This window comes from Heterodontus francisci, chromosome 22 (genome assembly GCF_036365525.1).
Source record: "Heterodontus francisci isolate sHetFra1 chromosome 22, sHetFra1.hap1, whole genome shotgun sequence".
Lineage (NCBI taxonomy): Eukaryota > Metazoa > Chordata > Chondrichthyes > Heterodontiformes > Heterodontidae > Heterodontus > Heterodontus francisci.
The window spans coordinates 48,920,316-48,944,146 of NC_090392.1; the positions used below are offsets into that span (position 1 = coordinate 48,920,316).

The following is a 23,831-nucleotide window of genomic DNA, read 5'->3' on the forward strand; positions in this document are numbered from 1 at the left end:
TAGAATACTTTACTGTTTCTTAGGTTCCTTGATAATTTAATTTCATAGTTTCTCTTTGTCTTCCTAATTGTTTTTTTAACTTCATTCCTAACTTTTTTGTATTCCCTATTGTCATCCTCTCTTTTGTCTATGTACATAGTGTGTACCTTTTACTTTACTTTCAATTTTACCCTTATTTAACCATGGTGTTATTACTGGCTAGGTTCTTTTTAGTAATACATATTTGTCTGGGACACTCGATCACAGTTTTAAATATTTCCCACTAGTGGTCTATTTCTTTGTCAGCAAATTTTCCCAATTTAATTCTCCCCAATTCCATTCTCATCCCCTTCAAATCAACTTTTTCCAATTTATTATCTTGGACTTTGTCTTACTCCAGACCAGCACTGCATAAAAGAAGATTGTTTTGCACAGAGTTGCATTCACTCTCAGAAATTGATGGCATCCACATTTGAATCAAGCATAAACTTTTTATTTTGGGTTTTATTTTGTACCATGCACATTGCAGGTTTCAGACCCAACTTCAAAGGGTTCTCCTTTTACTCCTGTAGAATGCTGCCTGCAACCTGTTCTAAATGGTCTTTTGTGCTCCTGCAAATATATTTGTATTTGACACCAATCCAGAATTCTCTTAATATGTAACCACTAAAGGGGTGTTCAACTCTGGTCTAATTTGCTGGTGAAATGCTACCAAAAAAAATTTCCAGTTTCACAATGATACAGGGCTCAAATGCCAGCAATACTTTAGCATTTCTTCCATAGCAAACTATACACAGCAAGGGGTTTTTTGCTGGGAAATGGGACAAGTTTGTCACCCAATAACAAGTACTGCCAGATGCTGTGAGTTAAACAGAGCAAAGTACTCTCTACAGTGCCCCATCAAACACTCCACGTCAAGTATGGCATTGATTAAATATTGGGTAAAGATCCCTCTGTTGCTTCCAAATGTTCAGAAAAGAACATTCTGCAACATCTATTGAACCTGTGATTGCTGCAAGTATACTTCAAAAAATACTCCACTGGCTGTAAAATGCTTTAGGATGTCTTTTGGTTGTACGAGGTGCCATATAAATAAAAGTTCTTATTTGGTGGTATTCTTCCTCTTCTTCCCAAGCGAAAAACAAAAGCTGTGTAAAATCTTATTAAATTTCACCCTTTAATTTCTACCCTTTCCTCTTTAAAACAGCATAGTTCTAAAAAAAAAAATTTGCAATAGGGTATTCATTGTTGCATGAGTAAAAGTTTCCATTGTCCTGGTTGGTTAACTTGAACTATCCATATTTATGGAGGGTAAGCACAAATGTTACTTGCAAGTTGGAGAGTCTGCCTTGCTTTATAGCCCTGTTAAAGCTGGAAATTGCCTTAGCTTTTGGTGATAATTAGTGAATAAAATTTTCCAGCTGTGGTTTTATTGGATGTTTAATTTTTCCCCTGTAACAAAGGCAAGCAAAAGGTTTGTCTATTCAGCCTAAACGAAGTGTAATTTGATTAACATGTGACATAATCACTATCTCAGTAAAATTGACTTGGGAAAATACCAGAGTTGCTTACTTTGCTCCTGCACTGTAAGAAAATTCCTTTATTTTTGTATCACTGGTACTTGGGTGTTGCTCATTTTTCTCCTATCTTTCCCACCTCCATGTTATTAGCTCCTCTTTCCCCTTCCCTCCATGGCTACATGCTAATTGCAGCCAACAGGCTGGTAGGTGACCTGTGCCTGTGAGTGGCTTGGAGGGAAACTTGCAGGTGGTGGTGTTCCCATGCATCAGCTGTCCTTGTCCTTCTTGGTAGGAGAGATCACAAGTTTGGAAGGCGCCGTCAAATATGCGTAATGAGCTGCTGCAGTGCATCTCGTAAATGGTACACACTGCTGCCACTGTGCGTCGGTGGTAGAGGGAGTGAATGTTGAAGGTGGTGGATGGAGTCCCGATCAAGCAGGCTGCTTTGTCCTAGATGGTGTCGAGCTTCCCGAGTGTTGATGGAGCAGCACTCATGCAGGCAAGTAGAAAGTAATTCATCGCACTCCTGACTTATGACTTCTAGATGTAACATTTGCGCCACACAAGTGCCAGGCAATGACTGTCTCCAACAAGAGAGAATCTAACCATCTCCCCTTGACATTCAATGGCATTACCATCGCTGAATCCCCCACTAGCAATATGCTAGGGGCTACCATTGACCAGAAACTGAACTGGAGTAGCCATATAAATAACTTGGCTACAAGAGCGGGTCAGAGGCTAGGAATCCTTCGGCAAGTAACTCACCTCCTGACTCCCCAATGCCTGTCCACCATCTACAAGGCACAAGTCAGCAGTGTGATGGAATACTCTCCACTTGCCTGGATAGGTGCAGCTCCAACAACATTCAAGAAGCTCAACACCAGCCAGGACAAAGCAGCCCGCTTGATTGGCACACCATCCACAAACATTCATTCCCTCCACCACCAACGCACAGTGGCAGCAGTGAGTACCATCTACAAGATGCACTGCAGCAAAGCACCAAGGCTCCTTAGACAGCACCTTCCAAACCCACGACCTCTACCACCTCGAAGGACAAGAGCAGCAGATGCATGGGAACGTCACCACCTGCAAGTTCCCGTCCAAGTTACACACCATCCTGACTTGGGACTATATCACTGTTCCTTCACTGTTGCTGGGTCAAGTACCTGGAATTCCCTTCCTAACAGTACTGTTGGTGTACCTACACCACAGACTGCAGTGGTTCAAGAAGGCGGCTCACCATCACTTTCTCAAGGGCAATTAGGGATGGGCAATAAATGCTGGCATAGCCAGTGATGCCCACATCCCATGAATGAATTAAAAAAAAAAAGGTGGACAGGCTTTGGGAAGTCAGGAGGTGGAGTACTCACTGCAGAATTCTTAGCCTCTGACGTGCCCTTCTAGCCACAGTACCTATATGGCTGGACCAGTTCAGTTTCTGATCAATGGTAATCCTCAGGATGTTGATAGTGGGGGATTCAGTGATGGTAATGCTGTTGAATGTAGACGGGAGATAGTTAGATTCTCTCGTATTGGAGATCGTCACTGCCTGGCACTTGTGTGGCACGAATGTTACTTGCCACATATCAGCCCAAGACTGAATGTTGTCCAGGTCTTGCTGCATATAGACAGAGAATTCTTCAGTATCTGAGGAGTTGTAAATGTTATTGAACATTGTACAATAATCAGTGAACATCCCCACTCCTGACCTTATGATGGAGTAAAAGTCACTGATGAAGCAGCTGAAGGTGGTTGGGCCTAAGACACTCCCAGATGAACTCCTGCAGCAATGTCCTGGGGCTGAGATGATTAGCCTCCAACAAACATTAACCATCTTCCTTTGTGCTAGATATGACTCCAACCAGTGGAAAGCTTTCCCGCTTGACTCCCATTGACTTCAGTTTGGCTAGAGCACCTCGATGGTACACTCGAACAAATGCTGCCTTGATATGTAGGGCAACCACTCTCACCCCATGAGAGTAAAAAAGTACTGACACAAAATCAGTATGAGACAATTGCTGAATTCTAGTTATAGTTGTGTTTTCCAATAATGTATCATTTCAGTGCCTATAAATAATTCTATAATTCTTTAGAAAGTCCTTCTATTTCTTATCCAGTTTCTTTTGCTGACAAATGTAGTCACATTAAATGAGCAAAACAAAACAAAGCAAAACTAAACATGACAACTAACAAGATTAAATAGATATACACCAGATGCAAAAACACTTCACAGCCCAAAACTGGAACTAAAAGCATATGTCAACTGTGGCTCAGTGGTAGCTAGGCTGACACTCCATTATAGTAGAGTCGGTGCCATATTTCAGATGAGACATTAATCCAAAGCCCTGTCTTTAAAAGATCCCATGGCACTATTTCGGAGAACAGCAGGGAAGTTCTCCCTGGTGTTCTGAGCAATATTTATCCCTCAACCAACATCAGTAAAAAACAGATTATCTGGTCATTATCACAATCCTGGTTGTAAGAATTACTGCGTCCAGCGTTTCCTATATTACAGCAGAGACTACACTTCAGAAATGGCTGCAAAGTGCTTTGGGATATGCCAAAGGGACTGTCTATGGATCTTATTTCTATGGACTTCCAGAAGGCATTCGCTAAGGTTCCACAAAAAGACAACAAAATATCAGCATATTGGTGCAAATTGGTATAGGGCAAATAAGATTAGAGAAATTAATGTGTGGTTCAAAGAGTGGTGTGATACAAGTGGGTTCTGGTTCATGGGGCACTAGCACCAGTACTGGTGAAAGTGGGGGCTGTACCACTGGGATGGTCTTCACCTGAACCATGCTGGGACCAGTGCTCTAGTGAGCTGCATAACTAGGAATGTAGAGAGGATTTAAACTAAATAGTGGGGGCAAGGAATCAAATTTGGGAAGATGTGGTAAATCAAAGAGTAGAGACAAGGCAAGAGAGAAAGGTATTAATATGGGAAATGATAAACAGACCGTGACAGGAAGGGAGAGTACAAATCTAAGAGTAAATCAGCAGATAAGGCTAGAGGTTACAAAAATAGTAAAAGGACAAAACTAAGGCTCTGTATCTGAATGCACGTAGAAATCGAAACAAAACAGATGAACTGATAGCGCAACTAGAAATAAATAAGCACGATCTGATTGCCATTACAGAGACATGGCTACCGGATGACACAGATTGGGACCTGAATATTGAAGGGTACATGATATTTAGGAAGGACAGGAAGCTAGAAGAAGTTGGAAGGGTGGCTCTGTTAATTAATTATGGTAATAGCATATTAGAGAGGGATGACCCAAGTTCAGGAAACCAGGATGTAGAAGTGGTTTAGGTAGAGATGAGAATGATAAAGGCAAGAAGTCACTTTTGAGAGTGATGTACAGGTCCCCTAACAGGAACCATATGGTACGATGGGGTATAAAGGAAGAAATAACGGCAGCTTGTCAGAAAGGTACAGCGATAATCATGGGGGTTTTAATCTACATATAAACTAGAAAAATCAGATGGGTAAAGGTAGCCTAGAGGAGGAGTTCACAGAATATTTTCAGGATAATTTCTTAGAATAGCACTCCAAACAGAGAGCACGCTACACTAGGCCTGTTATTATGTAACAAGATAGGATTAATGACCTCATATTGAAGGTGCCCCTAGACAGCACCGATCATAATATGATTGAATTTTACATTCAGTTTGAAGGAGAGAAGAGTGTGTCTAAGACCAGTATTCTAAACTTAAATAAGGGCAATTATGAGGGCATGAAAGCAGAGCTAGCTAAAGTGAACTGGCAAAGTAGATTAAGGGATAGGTCAATAGAGATGCAGTGGCAGACATTGAAGGGGATATTTCAGAAACCACAGAAGATAAATTCCAACGTGAAAGAAAATTTCCAAGGGAGGACCCACCATCCGTGGTTAACCAAAAAAAGTTAAAGATAGTACCAAAATTAAAGAAAAAGCATATAATTACACAAAGAGGGGTGCCAGCTCAGAAGATTGAGCAGACTATAAAAAAACAACAAAGAATGACTAAAAGATTAACAAGGAGGGAAAAATTAGAGTGCGAGAGAAAGCGAGCTAGAAATATAAAAGATAGTCAGAGTTTCTATAGATATTTTAAAAAGAGTTAAAGTGAGTATTGGTTCTATAGAAAGTGAGTCTGGAGAACTAATAATGGAAAATAAGGAGCTGGCAGATGAACTGAACAAGTATTTTGCATCAGTCTTCAATATAGAGGATACAAATAACATCCCAGAAATAGCTGTAAGTCAGGAAATGGAAGGGAGGGAGGAACTCAAGAAAATTACAATCACCAGGGAAGTGGTACTGAGCAAATTGTCGGAGCTGCGGGCTGACAAGTCCCTGGGTCCTGATGGACTTCATCCTAGGGTCTTAAAAAAAGTGGCTAGTAAGATTGTTGATGCGTTGGTTTTAATTTTCCAAAATTCCCTAGATTCAGGGAAGGTTCCATTAGATTGGAAAATAGCCAATGTAACTCCTTTATTTATAAAGGGAGGGAAACCAAAAGCAGGAGACTACAGGCCAGTTAGCTTAACATCTGTCATAGGGAAAATGTTAGAAGCTATTATTAAAGACATTATCGCACAGCACTTAGAAAAATTCAAGGTAATCAGGCAGAGTCAACATGGTTTCATGAAAGGGAAATCATGTTTAACCAATTTATTGGAGTTCTCTGAAGAAGTAACATGTGCTGTGGATAAAGGGGAACCGGTGGATGTATTGTACTTAGATTTCCAGAAGGCATTTGATAAGGTGCCACATCAAAGGTTATTGCAGAAAATAAAAGCTCTTGGTGTAGGGCATAACATATTGGCATGGATAGAAGATTGGCTAGCTAATAAGAAACAGAGTAGGCATAAATGGGTCATTTTATGACTGGCAAGATCTAACGAGTGGTGTGCCACAGGAATCAGTGCTGGGGCCTCAACTTTTTACAAATTACATAAATGACTTGTATGAAGGAACCGAAGGTATGGTTGCTAAATTTGCTGATGACACAAAGATAGGTAGGAAAATAAGTTGTGGAGAGGACATAAGGAGGCTACAAAGGGAGATAGGTTAAATGAGTGGGCAAAAATCTGGCAAATGGAGTATAATGTGGAAAAATGTGAAATTGTCCATTTTTGCAGGAAGAATAAAAAAGCATATTATCTAAATGGTGAGAGATTGCAAAGCTGCGAGATGCAGAGCGATCTGGGTGTCCTAGTGCATGAATTGCAAAAAGTTAGTACGCAGGTACAGCACATAATCAGGAAAGCTCATAGAATACAAAAGTAGGGCGGTTATGCTTCAATCATACAGGGCATTGATGAGACCACATCTGGAATACCATGTACAGTATTGGTCTTGTTACGACCTGGTGAGAAAGGTGTCTAGGGGGTCCCTTTTACGGTCTTCACCTGATCTTATCGTAACAGGGTATGATTTTTAAACACACTGTGTTTTGAGCTCCCCCCGGGTGAATCCTTGTTTACCACTTTCCAATTATAAGGCAAAGAAATGAGCACACCAGGTTTTCTTAGGTTTAAAGAAGAAAAGAGAAATTTATTAAAACTTAAACTCTACTTCGGTTAACGCCTACGGATATACGACACGTCCACACTAGCATGCACACACGATGCACGCATGCAAATAGGGACAGAAGAGAGAAGAAAAAGAGAGAGGTTTCAGGCAGTCTCTGAAGGGTGTTTCTTGTTACTGTTTCTGTGTTTCCAACTCGCCATAGAGTCTTTGTAGCCAGCTCTTACTTTTCGTTGGGGCCCAGTATTATTCTTAAACCTTGTTCACATAGGAGACTTTTCTCTCTTTGAGTTTACGTGTCTTCAATGGTATCCGAAGCTGGTGAGAATGAGATGGGAGCCGACAGGAGAAAGGCATTCTCAGTCCAGGAGCAAACAACTTTCTGAGTTCAAAATTCTGTGGCCAGTTCAAATTCAAAAAACCAACAGCCAGCCAGTCATGTGACTAAACTGGTCTGACCAATTCTTCTGTGTATTGGGACGCAAGGGCTGGGTCCCTTGTTCCAACACTGTCTGCTAGCATGCAAATGTCTTTCCAGTCAGGGGCGGCAATTCCTTGTGATAGGCCCTCTTTTCTTCCCAGCCACAATTTTTAACGTTCATGTGGCGAAATGTGTGCCTCAGTCTTGGCAGGTGGGGTGCCTGCCTAACAGTCTCCTTATTTGGGGAAGAATGTAAATGCGTTGGAAACATTTCAGAGAAAGTTTACTAGACTAATACCTGGAACGGGCGGGTTGTCTTATGAGGAAAGGTTAGACAGGCTAGGCTTCTATCCGCTGGAGTTTAGAAGAGTAGGAGGTGGTTTGATTGAAACATGTAAGATCCTGAGGAGGTCTTGACAGGGTGGACGTGGAAAGGATGTTTCCCCTTGTGGGAGAATCTAGAACTAGGGATCACTGTTTAAAATAAGGGGTCGCCCATTTAAGACAAGAGATGAGGAGAAATATTTTCTCTCAAAGGGCATGAGGTTTGGAACTCTCTTCCTCCAAAGGCGGTAGAAGTAGAGTCTTTGAATATTTTTAAGACGGAGGTAGATAGAATCTTGAAAAGCAAGGGGGTGAAAGGTTATCGGGGGTAGACGGGAATGTGGAGTTGAGGTTACAATCAGATCAGCCATGGTCTTGTTGAATGGCGAAACAGGCATGAGGAGCCGAATGGCCAACAATTCTGTGACTCTGTATGTTCACACAGAATTGGAGGCAACCGATTAACATGGGTAGAAATTGGTTAGGAGGTAGGAGACAGAGAATAAAGGATGTGACTAGTGGTTCCCCCCCCCACCACCACCACCACCACCACCAAGGATCTGGATTGGGGCCTCAGTTTTTCAGCATAATTTGTAGATGACAGACTAAGGAATGGAAAGCTACATAACCAAGACAACACAAAAGTTGGGTGGCAAAGTAAATAGTGTAGATGGGCACAGAAAGTTGTCAAGGAAAAATTGAAGATTAAGTGAGCGGGCAAAACAGTGGCTAAAGAAGTTTACTGTGGGGAAGTCAGAAAGCCGTGGGTTCAAGGCCCAATCGAGACTTGAACACATTATCTAAGTGGATACTTCCTTGCCGCACCGATGGAACGTTTCACTTATGAAGGTCTTGCTTGCTGAGACAGAAGTGATAGAGCTCATTGGTGGTATTCATAAAGGGAATTCTCCAGTTGTTCCAAGAACAGACCTCTGTCTCATTTCTGTTCATCAGATCTAACTGTAGGCAAAGTAGCTGTCATGCTTGCCTAAATTACTTTTGAAATGCAGCCAGTGTAATTCACTGGCTGTGAAGCACTTTAGGATCTCCTTAGGACTTGAAAGGCGCAAGGTCCTTCAACATTAGAATAAAAACAGAAAATGCTGTAACTATGTAGCAAGCCAGTCAACACATGTAAAAAGCAAATACTATGACATTTCCGGTTCATATCTTTGATCAGACTGAATGCTTAGCAACCAACATTTAATGTTGATATTTGTAAAACTGTGTTTATTTATAGTACACTACTATAAAAGGACCAATCAGTTGAAAGCATTGTTTTAAAATAATAATACAGTAAAATCCAACCCTCAATCTCAATTAAAGCACCATAACGGTACTATTAAACGAAAACTCTTAGCGATATACTACCTAGAACTTGCTGAGATTATCTGAGAGAACACCAATGATAGCCAGAATGAATAAGTTACCATAGTTACAACGTGTTCTCAATGAGCAAGCAGTCACTCTTTATGTACTTTTACTCTAGACAACTAGCTGACAGTTGATGGGCAATTTCCTCTCCACTGGATGCACTCCGCAGGGTAAATGACCCGACATTCTGGCACAGATGACCTCGCAGATCCAGACCTATACATTTTCACTCTGGGTCGTTGTATCAAGTAGAAGAACCCAGCTCTCATTGCCAAATTTTGCCAGAACATCCAAGTCTTTCATATTATGGAGTACAACTAGCAGAAAGGGAAAGCAGCAATGGCTGGCTTTCAGCTGGACATTTGTAGTGGAAGAGATTTTCTGGACAAGATCAAAATAAATCAAAAGTACTGCAGGGCCTTAAATTTGCTGTTCCAAAGAAGAAACTAGTTCTCAGGCTTTTCCCACAGATGGAGATAAAATTCAAATTCATAATAAGCCAGGCAGTTATGTAATGATTATCACAATGCACCAAAGATCACAATTTTCTTGGAACTATTTTCCATTTAGACACAACAGCTGATTACCAGATTTCCCACACACCAGACAATAACACATCAAGGACCATCTCTACAAATGTAACCCACGACCAAGCACACTGGGAAACTAGCCTGTTCACACTTGTACACTCCCTGTGTTCCAATTCGGTTAGTACTGTAACTTGACAAGATAAAGTATACAATGTCCTCTTCATTAACTTTAGCACTTTAAAGAGAACCAAGAGAAATCACTCTACCGGTTTTCAAAGGACTTAAATGCAATTCACAAAATCACACGACAATATGCCACTATTAAACAGTTCAAGCAATTACTTAATTTTGCAGTTAACAAAACTATCATTATGCTTTAGTGTATAACAAAATCCAGGCTTTTGTTCCTCTCATGACAGTACAAATCCATGGGGTAAACCATTCAGGACTGAGATGAGGAGAAATTTCTTCACCCAGAGAGTGGTGAACCTGTGGAATTTGCTACCACAGAAAGCAGTTGAGGCCAAAACATTGTACGTTTTCAAGAAGGAGTTAAATATAGCTCTTGGGTTTAAAGGGATCAAGGTGGATGAGGGTAAAGCCGTGGATGTGGTGTATATAGATTTCAGTAAGGCGTTTGATAAGGTTCCCCACGGTAGGCTATTGCAGAAAATACGGAAGTATGGGATTGAAGGTGATTTAGTGCTTTGGATCAGAAATTGGCTAGCTGAAAGAAGACAGAGGATGGTGGTTGATGGCAAATGTTCATCCTGGAGTTTAGTTACTAGTGGTGTACCGCAAGGATCTGTTTTGGGGCCACTGCTGTTTGTCATTTTTATAAATGACCTGGATGAGGGTGTAGAAGGGTGGGTTAGTAAATTTGCAGATGACACGAAGGTCGGTGGAGTTGTGGATAGTGCCGAAGGATGTTGTAGGTTACAGAGGGACATAGATAGGCTGCAGAGCTGGGCTGAGAGATGGCAAATGGAGTTTAATGCGGAAAAGTGTGAGGTGATTCACTTTGGAAGGAGTAACGGGAATGCAGAGTACTGGGCTAATGGGAAGATTCTTGGTAGTGTAGATGAGCAGTAGATCTTGGTGTCCAGGTACATAAATCCCTGAAAGTTGCCACCCAGGTTAATAGGGCTGTTAAGAAGGCATATGGTGTGTTAGCTTTTATTAGTAGGGGGATCGAGTTTCGGAGCCACGAGGTCATGCTGCAGCTGTACAAAACTCTGGTGCGGCCACACCTGGAGTATTGCGTGCAGTTCTGGTCACCGCATTATAGGAAGGATGTGGAAGCTTTGGAAAGGGTGCAGAGGAGATTTACTAGGATGTTGCCTGGTATGGAGGGAAGGTCTTACGAGGAAAGGCTGAGGGACTTGAGGTTGTTTTCGTTGGAGAGAAGGAGGAGGAGAGGTGACTTAATAGAGACATACAAGATAATCAGAGGGTTAGATAGGGTGGATAGTGAGAGTCTTTTTCCTCGGATGGTGATGGCAAACATGAGGGGACATAGCTTCAAGTTGAGGGGTGATAGATATAGGACAGATGTCACAGGTACTTTCTTTACTCAGAGAGTAGTAGGGGCGTGGAACGCCCTGCCTGCAACAGTAGTAGACTCACCAACTTTAAGGGCATTTAAGTGGTCATTGGATAGACATATGGATGAAAATGGAATAGTGTAGGTCAGATGGTTTCACAGGTCGGCGCAACATCGAGGGCCGAAGGGCCTGTACTGCGCTGTAATGTTCTATGTTCTAAAGGATATGGGGGGGGAACAGGCTACTGAGCTGGATGATCAGCCATGATCATAACGAATGGCGGAGCAGGCTCGAACGGCCTACTCCTGCTCCTATTTTCTGTGTTTCTAAATCCCTTTTTCCGACTACAGTATCTCCCATTCAGTCAACATTTTACCATGTGTGTCCACATTCACATCTGAGCCACAGGTTGTGAGTTTAAATCCCACGCTAGATAATCCAGGCTGACACTTCACAGAATTTTTACAGCTTCCCTCTTAAATGCATCTGTGCCATTCATCTCGATTTGTTTTAATGAACTCCACAATCCCACCACTCTCTGGATAAAGAAGTTTCTCCTGAATTTCCTACTGGATTGTCCCTAGTTTTTCCGCACAAGTGGAAACAACTTCCCTAGGTCTATCAGAGGGCCTCCCCCAACTCTCCCCACACCTATTTCATTCTCCTGTCAGCCCCATTATCCCCACACCACTCTCATGACCACCCCACTCCACAGGCATTTTTCTGACACCCACACTTCACTCATCCCACCCCCTGATCACCCCATCACCACTCTCCTAAAACCTTCTCTTCTCACTCCCCTGACCCCCACCTTTCTAACCCGACACTATACCCTCTCTCTCCTGATTACACCACTTCACCATCCCTCATTCTTCCTGCTCCCAATCTCCCGACCACCTCCCCTCCCACACTGCATGAAAACCCGAGGTCCCTCCATACCATCACCACCCCAGTCCTATTCACCGGTATTCCAGGTCCCCCTCCCCCGGTATTGCTACTATTCCCAGTTCCCCTCCCCCAGTATTCCCCTCCCTGATATTGCTCCCCCCCCCCCCCCCCAGTATTCCCAGTGCTCCACTCCCCTAATATTGCTGGTCCCCCTCATCTCTTACTCCCAGTGTTCCCCTCCCACTATATTCCCAGTGTTCCCCTCCCCCAGTATCCCCAGTATTCCCGGTGTTTCCCCTCCCCCGCACCGCCTCCACGTTGTTCCCCTCCCCCGCCCGGTGCTCCTGGAGTTTCCCTCCGTATTCCCGGAGTTCCCCTCCCCACAATATTCCCGGTTTCCCCTCGCCGGTATTCCCGGTTACCTCACTGTCCGGCTCACGACGCCTCCAGATTTTCCTCCGGATTGAGCGCGCGTCGCCCCGCAGCTGCGCGGAGCCACAGCACACAGAGCAGTGCAAACGCGCAACTCAAAACTCCAGCCAGCCACTGAGCTGCAGGCAACGAGACGCAATACATTGTCAACAAAGAACAGAAAACTCACCTTTTTTTTTTCTTGCACTATCGACCGAAATTAGCTCCTCATTTGTCACTCAGGTATTGGGGTGGGGTGGGCAACTCAATTGACTCAGCTACTGAAACTGGAAATTCTTTGTATGTGTGTAGACATGCATGCAGAGTTCCAACTAAATCAAGCTTCATATAACAACTTGTATTTATCTCGCCTATTTAACATAGATAATTGGCTCAAGGCAAAAGACAAAGAGACACAAGAGACAAAAAAGGATGCCAAACAAAAGAAGGAAATATTAGATGTGACCAAAAGCTATGACAAAGATATGAGTTCTAAGGAATGTCGTTGAAGAGAGGGAGATGGAGCAGCGAAGGCATTTAGGGAGGAAATCCTAGAATGGGAGGTCTCTGTGGCTGAATGCACGACCACCACAATAGTGGCATGATACAGATGAGGCGAGAGACAGCAGAAGAGTGTTTGGTGGGGAGGGATGCAGATCTACAGATCTACATAATAGATGGAAGCAGATCTTCTCTGATCTTGCGCACACCGAATGAGAAGATATATAAGGACAGAAATGTTGTGGCAAGTCATATTACGAGGGGCACGGACTGAGCAGCAGCGTTGGCATCTGGGTGCACTGGAAAGTGGGGCCAGCTTCAGGAAGTACTGGGATGGGGTCTAATAGTATTTTGAGAGTGGCTCCAGAGTCTGAAAGTAGTTGATAGGTATTACAGGAGCACTGAAGAATGTAAGAACATTGGGGCAGGGCTGGATTCTAAGATCACTGGGAGAGGGAAGTTGGGATTTGGGACCATTGGAGGGAAAGGGTACAGAACCTGGAGGCAGTGGAGTTGGTTCGTTGACTAGGGAGCACTGGGTTATTGAGCACGAGGATCTAGAAATGGGGAGAATCTAGGAAGGGGGTGTTTTAGGGTCCATCGGGACTGAACAAGAGGTTTGGAACAGAGAGGACAGAATCAGGTAGTGTCTCAGCTTGTCACAAATGTCTTGGTTTCAACTGAATCTTTTTACCTCACAACAGCTGAGACAGAACTTTCAATCACATCTGTGTCTTCCAGCCAAGTACAATTTGAAGAATTTCTCAACATTCCATCTGCACATCAACAAGATTTAAAAGGTAGAAGGCACAGCTGTAATCCACCAGTTCATCATTATTTTACAAGGAAAACTAGCTTATATTGAATATATTCAATGACCCACTGCTCTCTGGGGAAGACAATTGCAAAGATTAATGACCCCCTGAAAGAAGAAATTCCTCCTCATTTGCGCATAAATGGGAGACCCATAATTCAGAAACTGTGCCACCTAGTTCCAGATTCCCCTACGAGGGGAAACATCCTGTCAGCATCTACCCTGTCAAGCCCCCTCAGAATCTTATATGTTTCAACAAGATCATCACCCATTCTTTTAAACTCCGATGAGTTGTTTTTATTATTTGTTGGTGTGGGCATCACTGGCTAGGCCAGCATTTATTGCCCATCCCTAATTGCCCTTGAGCTGACTTCTTGATCCGCTGCAGTCCTTGGGATGTAGGGACACCCACAGTGCTGTTTGGAAGGGAGTTCCAGGATTTTGGCCCAATGACAGTGAAGGAACGGCGATATAGTTCCAAGTTAGAATGGTCTGTGACTTGGAGGGAAAGGTGCAGATGGTGGTGTTCCCATGTATCTACTGCCCTTGTCCTTCTAGGTGGTAGAGGTCGTGGGTTTGGAAGGTTGTGTCGAAGGAGCCTTGGTGAGTTGCTGCAGTGCATCTTGTAGATGGTACACACTGCTGCCACTGTGTGTGGGTGGTGAAGGGAGTGAATGTTGAAGGTGGTGGATGGTGTGCCAATCAAGCAGGCTGCTTTGTCCTGGATGGTGTTGAGATTCTTGAGTGTTGTTGGAGCTGCACCCATCCAGGCAAATGGAGAGTATTCCATCACATTCCTGACTTGTGCCTTGTAGATGGTGGACAGGCATTGGGGAGACTGAGGTGAGTTACTGACCGCAGAATTCAAGCCTCTGACCTGCTCTTGTAGCCACAGTACTTATTTGGCTGGTCCAGTTCAGTTTCTGGTAAATGGTAACCCCCCAGGATGTTGATAGTGGGGGATTCAGCGATGGTAATGCCATTGAACGTCAAGGGAAGATGGTTAGATTCTCTCTTGTTGGAGACGGTCATTGCCCGGCACTTGTGTGGCGCCAATTATCAGCCCAAGCCTGGACGTTGTCCACTTCTTGCTGCATCTGGACACGGGCTACATCAGTATCTGAGGAGTCCCAAATGATGCTGAACATAGTACAATCATCAGCAAACATCCCCAATTCTGACATTAGATGGAGGGAAGGTCATTAATGAAGCAGCTGAAGATGGTTGGGCCTAGGACATAACCCTGAGGAACTCCTGCAGTGATGTCCTGGGACTGAGGTGATTGACCTCCAACAACCACAACCATCTTCCTTTGTGCTAGATATGACTCCAACCAGTGGTGAGTTGTCCACCTGATTCCCATTGATTCCAGTTTTTCTTGGGCTCCTTGATGCCATACTTGGCCAAATGCTGTCTTAATGTCAAGGGCAGTCTCTCTCACCTCACATCTGGAGTTCAGCTGTTTTGTCTATGTTTGGACCCAGGCTGTAATGAGGTCAGGAGCTGAGTGGCTCTGGCGGAACCCAAACTGAGCATCAGTGAGCCGATTATTGCTGAGCGAGGGCCGCTTTATAGCACTGTCGACAACTCCTTCCATCACTTTGCTGATGATCGGAAGTAGACTGAGTCAGGAAAACCCTCACCTGCCAAGACTGAGGCACACATGATTTCACTACCTGAACGTTAAAACTGAAAATTGCAAGCCCCAGGCTGGAAGGACATTTGCATAGTACCAGATGGTGTTGAAACAAAGGAACCAGTCCCCGCCCCAATACACAGAAGAGACCTGGTCAGACCAGTTGGTCACATGACCACCTACTGGCCAAATAGGGGAGTTTTAAACTGGAGAAACAGAATTTGAACTCAGATCGCCGTGTGCTCCTGGAACTGAAGCAAGAATTACCTCCTCTCCTGACTGCCCTCATCTCACTCTCACCAGCTTCGGAAACCATTGAAGACATGTAAACTCAAAGACACAAAAGTCTCCTATGTGAGTAAGGTTTAAGAAGAATACTGGGCCCCAACGAAATGCCAGACCATATCTTCAATCAAGAACTACAGCGAGCTCGAGAACAGTAACAAGATATTACCTTAAACTGTTCCACTTTATCTTTTCTTTTTTCTGTCCCTATCTGCATGTGTATATCGTGTTTGAAAGCTAGCATGGGCGCGTCGTATATCCGTTGGCATTAACCATATTAGGGTTTAAGTAAGTTTAATAAATTTCACTTTTCTTCTTTAAACCAAAGAAAGCCTGTTTGTGCTAATTTTTTGCCTTATAATTGGAAAGCTGTGAACAAGAATTCACAAAGGGGGAGCTCAAAACACAGTGTGTTTAAAATTAAACCCTGTTACAATAAGACCAGGTAAAGACAGCCAAAGACCCCTAGACACCTTTCTCGCCTGGTCGTAACAACTGATAGGACAAATCCAGTCCGGCCAATTACTGCCCTGCTTTTTGTGCACAGGACATACCAATTTTCCACATTGCCGGGTAGATGCCAGTGTTGTAGCTGTACTGGAACAGCTTGGCTAGGGACACGGCTAGTTCTGGAGCACAAATCTTCATTACTATTGCTGGAATATTGTCAGGGCCCACAGCCTTTGCAGTATCCAGTGCCTTCAGCCGTTTCTTGGTATCACATGGAGTGAATCGGATTGGCTGTGATGCTGGGGACCTCAGGAGGAGGCTGAGATGGATCATCCACTTTGCACTTCTGGCTGAAGATGGATGCAAATGCTTCAGCTTTGTGTTTTACACTGATGTGCTGGGCTCCCCATATCATTGAGGATGGGGATATTCATGGAGCCTCCTCCTCCTGTTAGCTGTTTAATTGCCTACCGCCATTCACGACTGGATGTGGCAGGACTGCAGAGCTTAGATCTGATCCATTGGTTGTGGGATCACTTAGCCCTATCTACTGTATACTGTTTCTGCTGTTTGGCACGCAAGTAGTCCTGTGTTGTCACTTCACCAGGTTGACACCTCATTTTTAGGTATGCCTGGTGCTGCTCCTGGCATGCTGGCATGCCGTCCTGCATCCTTCATTGAACCAGGGTTGATCTGTAGCGTGATGGTAATGGTAGAGTGGCAGATATGCTGGACCATGAGGTTACAGATTGTGGTTGAATACAATTCTGCTGCTGGTGATGGCCCACAGTGCCTCATGAATGCCCAGTTTTGTGTTGCTAGATCTGTTTGAAATCTATCCCATTTACCACAGTGGTAGTGCCACACAACATGATGGTGGGTACTTTCAGTGTGAAGATAAGACTTCCTCTCCACAAGGACTGTGCAGTGGTCATTCCTACCAATACTGTCATGGACAGGTGCATCTGCGCCAGTTAGATTGGTGAGGACAAGGTCAAGTAGGTTATTCCCTCTTGTTGGTTCCCTCACCACCTGCCACAGACCCAGTCTAGCAGCTATGTCCTTTAGGACTCTAGGTGATGGGCATTGAAGTCCCCCACCCTGAATACATTCTGTGCCCTTGCCACCATCAGTGCTTTTTCCAAGTGGTGTTCAACATGGAGGAGTACTGATTCATCAGCTAAAGGGGAGGGGAGTAGTTGGTAATCAGCAGGAGGTTTCCTTGCCCATGTTAGACCTGATGCCATGAGACTTCATGGGGTCCAAAGTCAATGTTGAGGATTCCTAGGGCAATTCCCTCCCCACTGTATACCACTGTGCCACCACCTCTGATGGATCTGTCCTGCCGGTTGGATAGGACATACCCAGGGATGGTGATGGTGGTGTCTGGGATATTGTCTGTAAGGTATGATTCCATGAGTATGCGCTCCCAATTTTGGCACAAGCCCCCAGATCTTAATAAGGAGGACTTTGCAGGGTCGACACGGCTGGGTTTGCCATTGTCGTTTCCACTGCCTAGGTCAATGCTGGATGGTCCATCCAGTTTCAATCCTTTTCTTAGAGTTTGTAGCGGTTTGATACAACTGAGTGGCTTGCTAGGACATTTCAGAGGGCATTTAAGAGTCAACCACATTGCTGTGGGTCTGGAATCACATGTCGGCCAGACCAGGTAAGGATGGCAGATGTCCTTCCCTCAAGGACATTAGTGAACCAGTTGGGCTTTTACAACAATCGACAATGATTTCATGGTCACCATTAGACAAGCTTTTAATTCCAGATTTTTTAATTTAATTCAAATTTCACCATATGCTGTGGTGGAATTTGAACCAATGTCCCCAGAGCATTAGCCTGGGCCTCTGGATTACTAGTCCAATGACATTACCACTACGCCACCGCCACCCCACCAACCTGCTTAACCTTTCGTTATAAGAATATCTCTTCATCCCAGGAATCAACCTAGTGGACCTTCTCCGAACTGCCTCCAATGCAACTACTTTCCTAGTTTTACATACCGTCCCCCCCTTGCAATAAAGGCCAACATACCATTTCCCTTCTTAATTACATGCTGTACCTGCTTGGTAACTTTTTGTGATGCATGTATGAGGACACCCAGATCCCTCTGTAGAGCAACATTCCGTAGTATATTTGCATTTAAGTAATATTTTGCTTTTCTCTTCTTCCTACCAAAGTGGATAACCTCACATTTTCCCCCATGAAACTCCATCTGCCAAATTTTCGCCCACTCACTTTATCTATACCTATATCCCTTTGCAGATTCTCCGTGTCCTCCTCGTAACTTGCTTTCCAACCTATTTTTGTATCATCAGCAAATTTAGTTACAGTACAATAAAAGCAAAATACTGCGGATGCTGGAAATCTGAAATAAAAACAAGAAATGCTGGAACCACTCAGCAGGTCTGGCAGCATCTGTGGAAAGAGAAGCAGAGTTAACGTTTCGGGTCAGTGACCCTTCATCAGAACATTAGTTACAGTACACTCTGTTCCTTCATCCAAGTCATTAATATAGATTGTAAATAATTGAGGCCCCAGCACTGATCCCTGTGGCACTCCACTGAAAATTATCTATTTTTCTCCACTCTCCATTTCCTATTAGTTAGCCAATCCTCTGTCCATGCTAATATATTTCCCCTAACACCATGAGCTCTTATTTTGTGCAGTAACCTTTTATGTGGCACTTTATTGAATGCCTCTTGGAAATCCAAATACACTACATCTACTGGTTCCCCTTTATCCACCCTGCTTACTCCAAGCTCAAAGGACTCTAATAAAATTGTCAAATACAATTTCCCTTTCATAAAACCATGTTGACTCTGCTTGATTGTGTTCTAAATGTCTTGCTACTACTTCCTTAATGATGGATTCCAGCATTTTCACAATGACAGATGTTAGGCTAACTGGCATATAGTTTCCTGCGTTCTGTCACCCACTTTCTGGAACAGTGGTGTTACATTTTCGGTTTTCCAATCTGCTGGGACCTTTTCAGAAACTACGGAATTTTGGAAGATTACAACTAATGCATCCACTATCTCTGCAGCCACTTCTTTTAAGACCCTAGGATGCAGGCCATTGGGTCCAGGGGACTTGTCAGCCTTTAGTCCCATTAGTTTTCCTAGTACTTTTTCTCCAGTGATAGTGACTGTTTGAAGTTGCTCCCTCCCTTTTTCCCCCTGATTTTCTACTAATATTGGGATTCTTTCAGTGTCTTCTACCATGAAGACAGATACAAAATAATTGTTCAAATTCTCTGCCATTTCCTTGTTTCCCATTATTAATTCCCAAATCTCATTTTCTGAGGGATGCTTAGCTGCTTTCTTACTTATATATTTGTAGAAACATTTGCTGTCTATTTTTATATTTCTTGCTAGTTTACTCTCATATTCTAATTTCTTCCTTTTTTTTTTAGGTCAACCTTTGCTGGTTTCTAAAATTTTTCCAATCATCTGGCCTACCACTAATACTCAGAAATGTACACCTTTTGTTTCAATTTGATACCATCCTTAACTTCCATAGTTAGCCACAGATGGTTCATTCTACTCATAGGGCCCTGTTTTCTCAACAAAATATATCTTTGTTGAGAGTTATGGAATATCTCCTTAAATATCTGCCACTGCTTTTCTATTGTTTTACCTTTCAACCTATTTTCCCATTCTACTTTAGCCAACTCTATCCTCATACCCTTGTAATTGCCTTTATTTAAGTTTAAGACACTAGTTTCAGACCCAAGTTGCTGACCCTCAAACTTAATGTGAAAATCATTCTTCCCAAGAGGATCACTTACTATGAAATCATTAATTAATCCTGTCTCATTACACATTACCAAGTCTAAAATAGCTAGTTCCCTGGTTGGTTCCACAACATATTGTACTAAGAAACTGTCCCGAATACACTCTATGAACTCATCCTCAAGGCCATCTTTGCCAATTAGATTTGTCCAATCTATATAAAGATTAAAATCGTCCACAATTATTGTAGTACAATTCTTACAAGCCCATAATATTTCTTGATTTATACTCTGTCCTAAAGTGTATCTGGGGAACCAATAAACTGCTCCCACCACAGGCTTCTTTCCCTTGCTATTTCTTATCTCCACCCAAACTGATTGTACCTCTTTATCTTCAAGCCAAGATCATTTCTCACAACTGTACTGATCTCATTCTTTATTAACAGAGCTACCCCACCTCTTTTTGTATTCTTCCTATCCTTTTGGAATGTCAAATACCCGTGAATATTCAGGTCCCAGCCTTGGTCACCTTGCAACCAAGTCTCTGTAATGGCTATCATATCATACCCATTTATTTCTATTTGTGCCATCAATTCACCTATCTAGTTACGATGCTGCATGCATTCAGATAAAGAGCCTTTAATTCTGTCTTTTACCATTTCTCCTACTCTGACCCTATTTGCTGGGGCACTCCTATGTTTGTATGCTCCGTCCCTTCCTGTCACACTCTGGTTATCTTGTGTATTTGAGTGGGATGTTGACTAGCCTTTGACCTACAAGGTACAGACTCTGGTATTCTTAAATCAAGATAGAGGCCGGAATTTTTCATTGGGCAGGAGGGTCCGTCCACCAGTTGAAGGATCGGTGGCGAGCCCGCCTCCGCCAAGCCTGGGGAGCCAGACCAGGATTTCATGCTCCCCAGGCCTTCAATTGGTCTTGGCCGGGACTTCCACCTCCTTGAGGCAGGAAGTCCTGCCAAATGGAGCTGCCAGCCAATCAGTGGGCTGGCAGCTCTTAGTCCCAGCAGCGCCACTGGCAGTGGTGGTCACTGCTGGGACTACACCCAGCCATTGGAGGAAGAGGAAGGATGACCTGGAATTAAGGTACATGTTTAGGGCCTTGCAGGGAACAATTGGACCTGCCCCGGTGAGGCAAGGGAGGTCGGTTAGGGGGGTGGGGGGAGTGTTGTGCATTGGGAGCAATTGGAGCTTCGGGGGTAGCCCTCCCTGGGGCACAGGGTGCCTGATCAGGAGGGACCCCACAGCCCACAAGAAGGCTGCCTGGTTTTACCAGGCGGGCTTCTTGAGGCCTCAGCCACCCGCCAGCCAAGGGCAAAATACCCATGGTGGTGGGCGGAGACCCTTAAGTACCAGTTAATTGGCAACTTAAGGGCCTTGATTGCCCTGGGGCGGGCAGGCTGTTTTTCGCCGCCGCCCCACGTAAATATGCAATGGGGTCAGGAGTGGGTTGGGAACAGCCCCCTCCCCACCTCCCACTCATTCTACGCTACCAGCCCACTAATTTGGGAGGGGGTGTAAAATTCCAGCCACATAGTTAGAACCATAGGGAAGTTATGGCACAGAAGGAGGCGAATCAACCCATCATGTCTGTGTCGACTGAAAAAACTAGCCTTCCAATCTAATCCAACCTTCCAGCACCTGGTCCGTAGCCTTGCAGGTTACAGCAAGTGCATGTCCAGGTCTCTCTGATGTCCTTTGCATGTCTCTCCATGGCCCTCATGTCTATAATGGCATCATTGGCATTGTTGTGTTCCTCCTTACCCGCTTCGTAGTCTTCATCATCTGAGGGGGACTGGTGTTGCTCCTGTTCCTCTGCCTGCATGGCCACATCTAATTGTAAGGTTATGCAAGACACAGCAGACAACGATTATTCGTGACACCCTATGTGGCGCGTACTGAAAAGCTCCTCTAGACCGGTCAAGGCAACAGAATCGTATTTTCAGCATGCCAATGATGTGTTCAATGATAGCTTTGGTGGATGCATGAGCAGCATTGTACCTCTCTTCAGCAGCACTTTGGGAATGCTGCACTGGTGTCATCAGCCATGTACAAAGAGGGTAACTCTTGTTACCCAGGATCCAGCTGTCCACTTCAGCTGGTTCCTTGAAAACTCCTGGCAGCTGGGAGTTCTTCAAAATGTATGAGTCATGACAGCTACCTGGGAATGTGCACAAACATGCATGACTCTTCTCCTGTGGTCACAAACCAGTTATACCTTTAAATAGTGGAAACCTTTGCGCTTCACAAAGACAGCAGGCTGATCCCAGGGAGCTCTAATAGTTCATTAAGTACAGTATATTATACAAGCAATACTTAACCAACGTTATACAGCAGAGTGCAGAGTGTCCTCGGTTCTTGCTTCCCGAGCTGCTGTGGCACAGTCTTCTCTCTTGAGGTGTTCTGTTGACTGTAGGGTGATCTCTTCTTTGAATCAGTGCACCTTGAGTCTCTCAGCAGCTTCCACTTAATACCCCCCATCCGAGAGTTCCTTCATTTCATATTAGGTTACATTCCACCTTAACCTCAAGTGTCGTAACCTGCAGGGCTATGGATCAAATGCTGAAAGGTGGGTTAGAATGGGTGGATTGTTTTTTGGCCGGCACAGACACGATGGGCCAAATGACCTCTTTCTGGGCTGTAAACTTTCTATGATTCTAATCCTTTCGATTGGTCGGGTATGTCGTCACCTTCTATACATTGTATCTTCTTGATTATTTTATAGAAGTTAGTTTGACCAGACATGACCCCACCTTCCAAACATTGTCTCTGCAGATAGCTTGATGGCCTGTCATTGTCACACAATGGGGAATGTTTGTTAACCCCATCAACATTCCAATCATGGTCTCCGAATGCCTTTACTTGCATTTCCGTCCTCATGAGGCCTACAAGTTTATCACCTAATGTGACTCTGAGTCTGTCTTAATTGAAATGCAGAAGGGCTGTTATCAAGACATCCTGTCTCTTTGCAAAAGCCACTTCTGCTATTGTTGCTACGGTACATACATTTCGCATATCAACATGATTCCAAACACAAAGTCCATAACTTAATTCTAATATAATACATTGATACATATACAAAGTATAACTATTCCCGAGCATAACTGCAAAATCACTTAAAATCACTTTACTTTAAAATATAGCGCCTTATGTAAATTGTATCAGGCCATATCTTGCATAGATTCATCCAACAGATTAAACATGGTAATTGTTAACGCCTTAGTTTTTACACTATCCTTTTGAAATGTCAAGTATACTTGAATATTCAGTACCCAGCCTTGATCACCTTACAGCCAAGTCTCTGTAATGGCTATCATATCATACCCATTTATTTCTATTTGTGCCATTAATTCACCTATCTTGTTACAAATGCTGCTTGCATTCAGATAAACAGCCTTTAATTCTGTCTTTTTACCTTTTTTCCCTACTCTGGTCCTATTTGTTGGTGCACTCCTATGTTTGTACACTCTGTCCCTTCCTGTTACACTCTGGTTATCATTGCCCATAACGTAACCCTGCACTATTGCCTTGTTTTTCTCTTAAAATTTCTAAAATTCCCTTTACCTGACCCCTCCGCATGACTATTTAATTCAAAGCCCTTGCTACAGCTCTAGTTATTCAATTCATCAGGACACTGGTCCCAGCTCAGTTCAAGTGAAGTCTATCTCAATGGAACATCTCCCTCTTTCCCCAGTACTGGTGTCAGTGCCATTGAACCCCATTTCTCCCACACCAATCTTTCAGCCACACATTCAGCTCTCTGATCTTATTTAACTGATGCCAATTTGCTCATAGCTCAGGTAGTAATCCAGAGATTATTACCTTTGTGGTTTGGCTTTTTAATTTAGCCCCTACCTGCTCATACTCCCT

The 23,831-nt window shown here is 43.7% G+C and overlaps 1 protein-coding gene across 6 annotated transcripts in view; it reads right to left on the bottom strand.

Annotated features, from left to right (window-relative positions):
* The window catches only part of fam118b (family with sequence similarity 118 member B), a 105,183-nt gene that overhangs the window by 60,568 nt on the left and 20,784 nt on the right, over positions 1-23,831 (bottom strand). For 4 of the 6 annotated variants that reach the window (XM_068053809.1, XM_068053811.1, XM_068053812.1 and 1 more), the window contains exon 1: positions 12,528-12,636. The exons of the other annotated variants lie outside the window; for them this stretch is intronic. The gene's annotated coding sequence lies outside the window, so the exon portion shown is untranslated. Of the gene's footprint in view, positions 1-12,527; positions 12,637-23,831 lie in introns of those variants that run through there. 6 annotated transcript variants of the gene reach the window in all.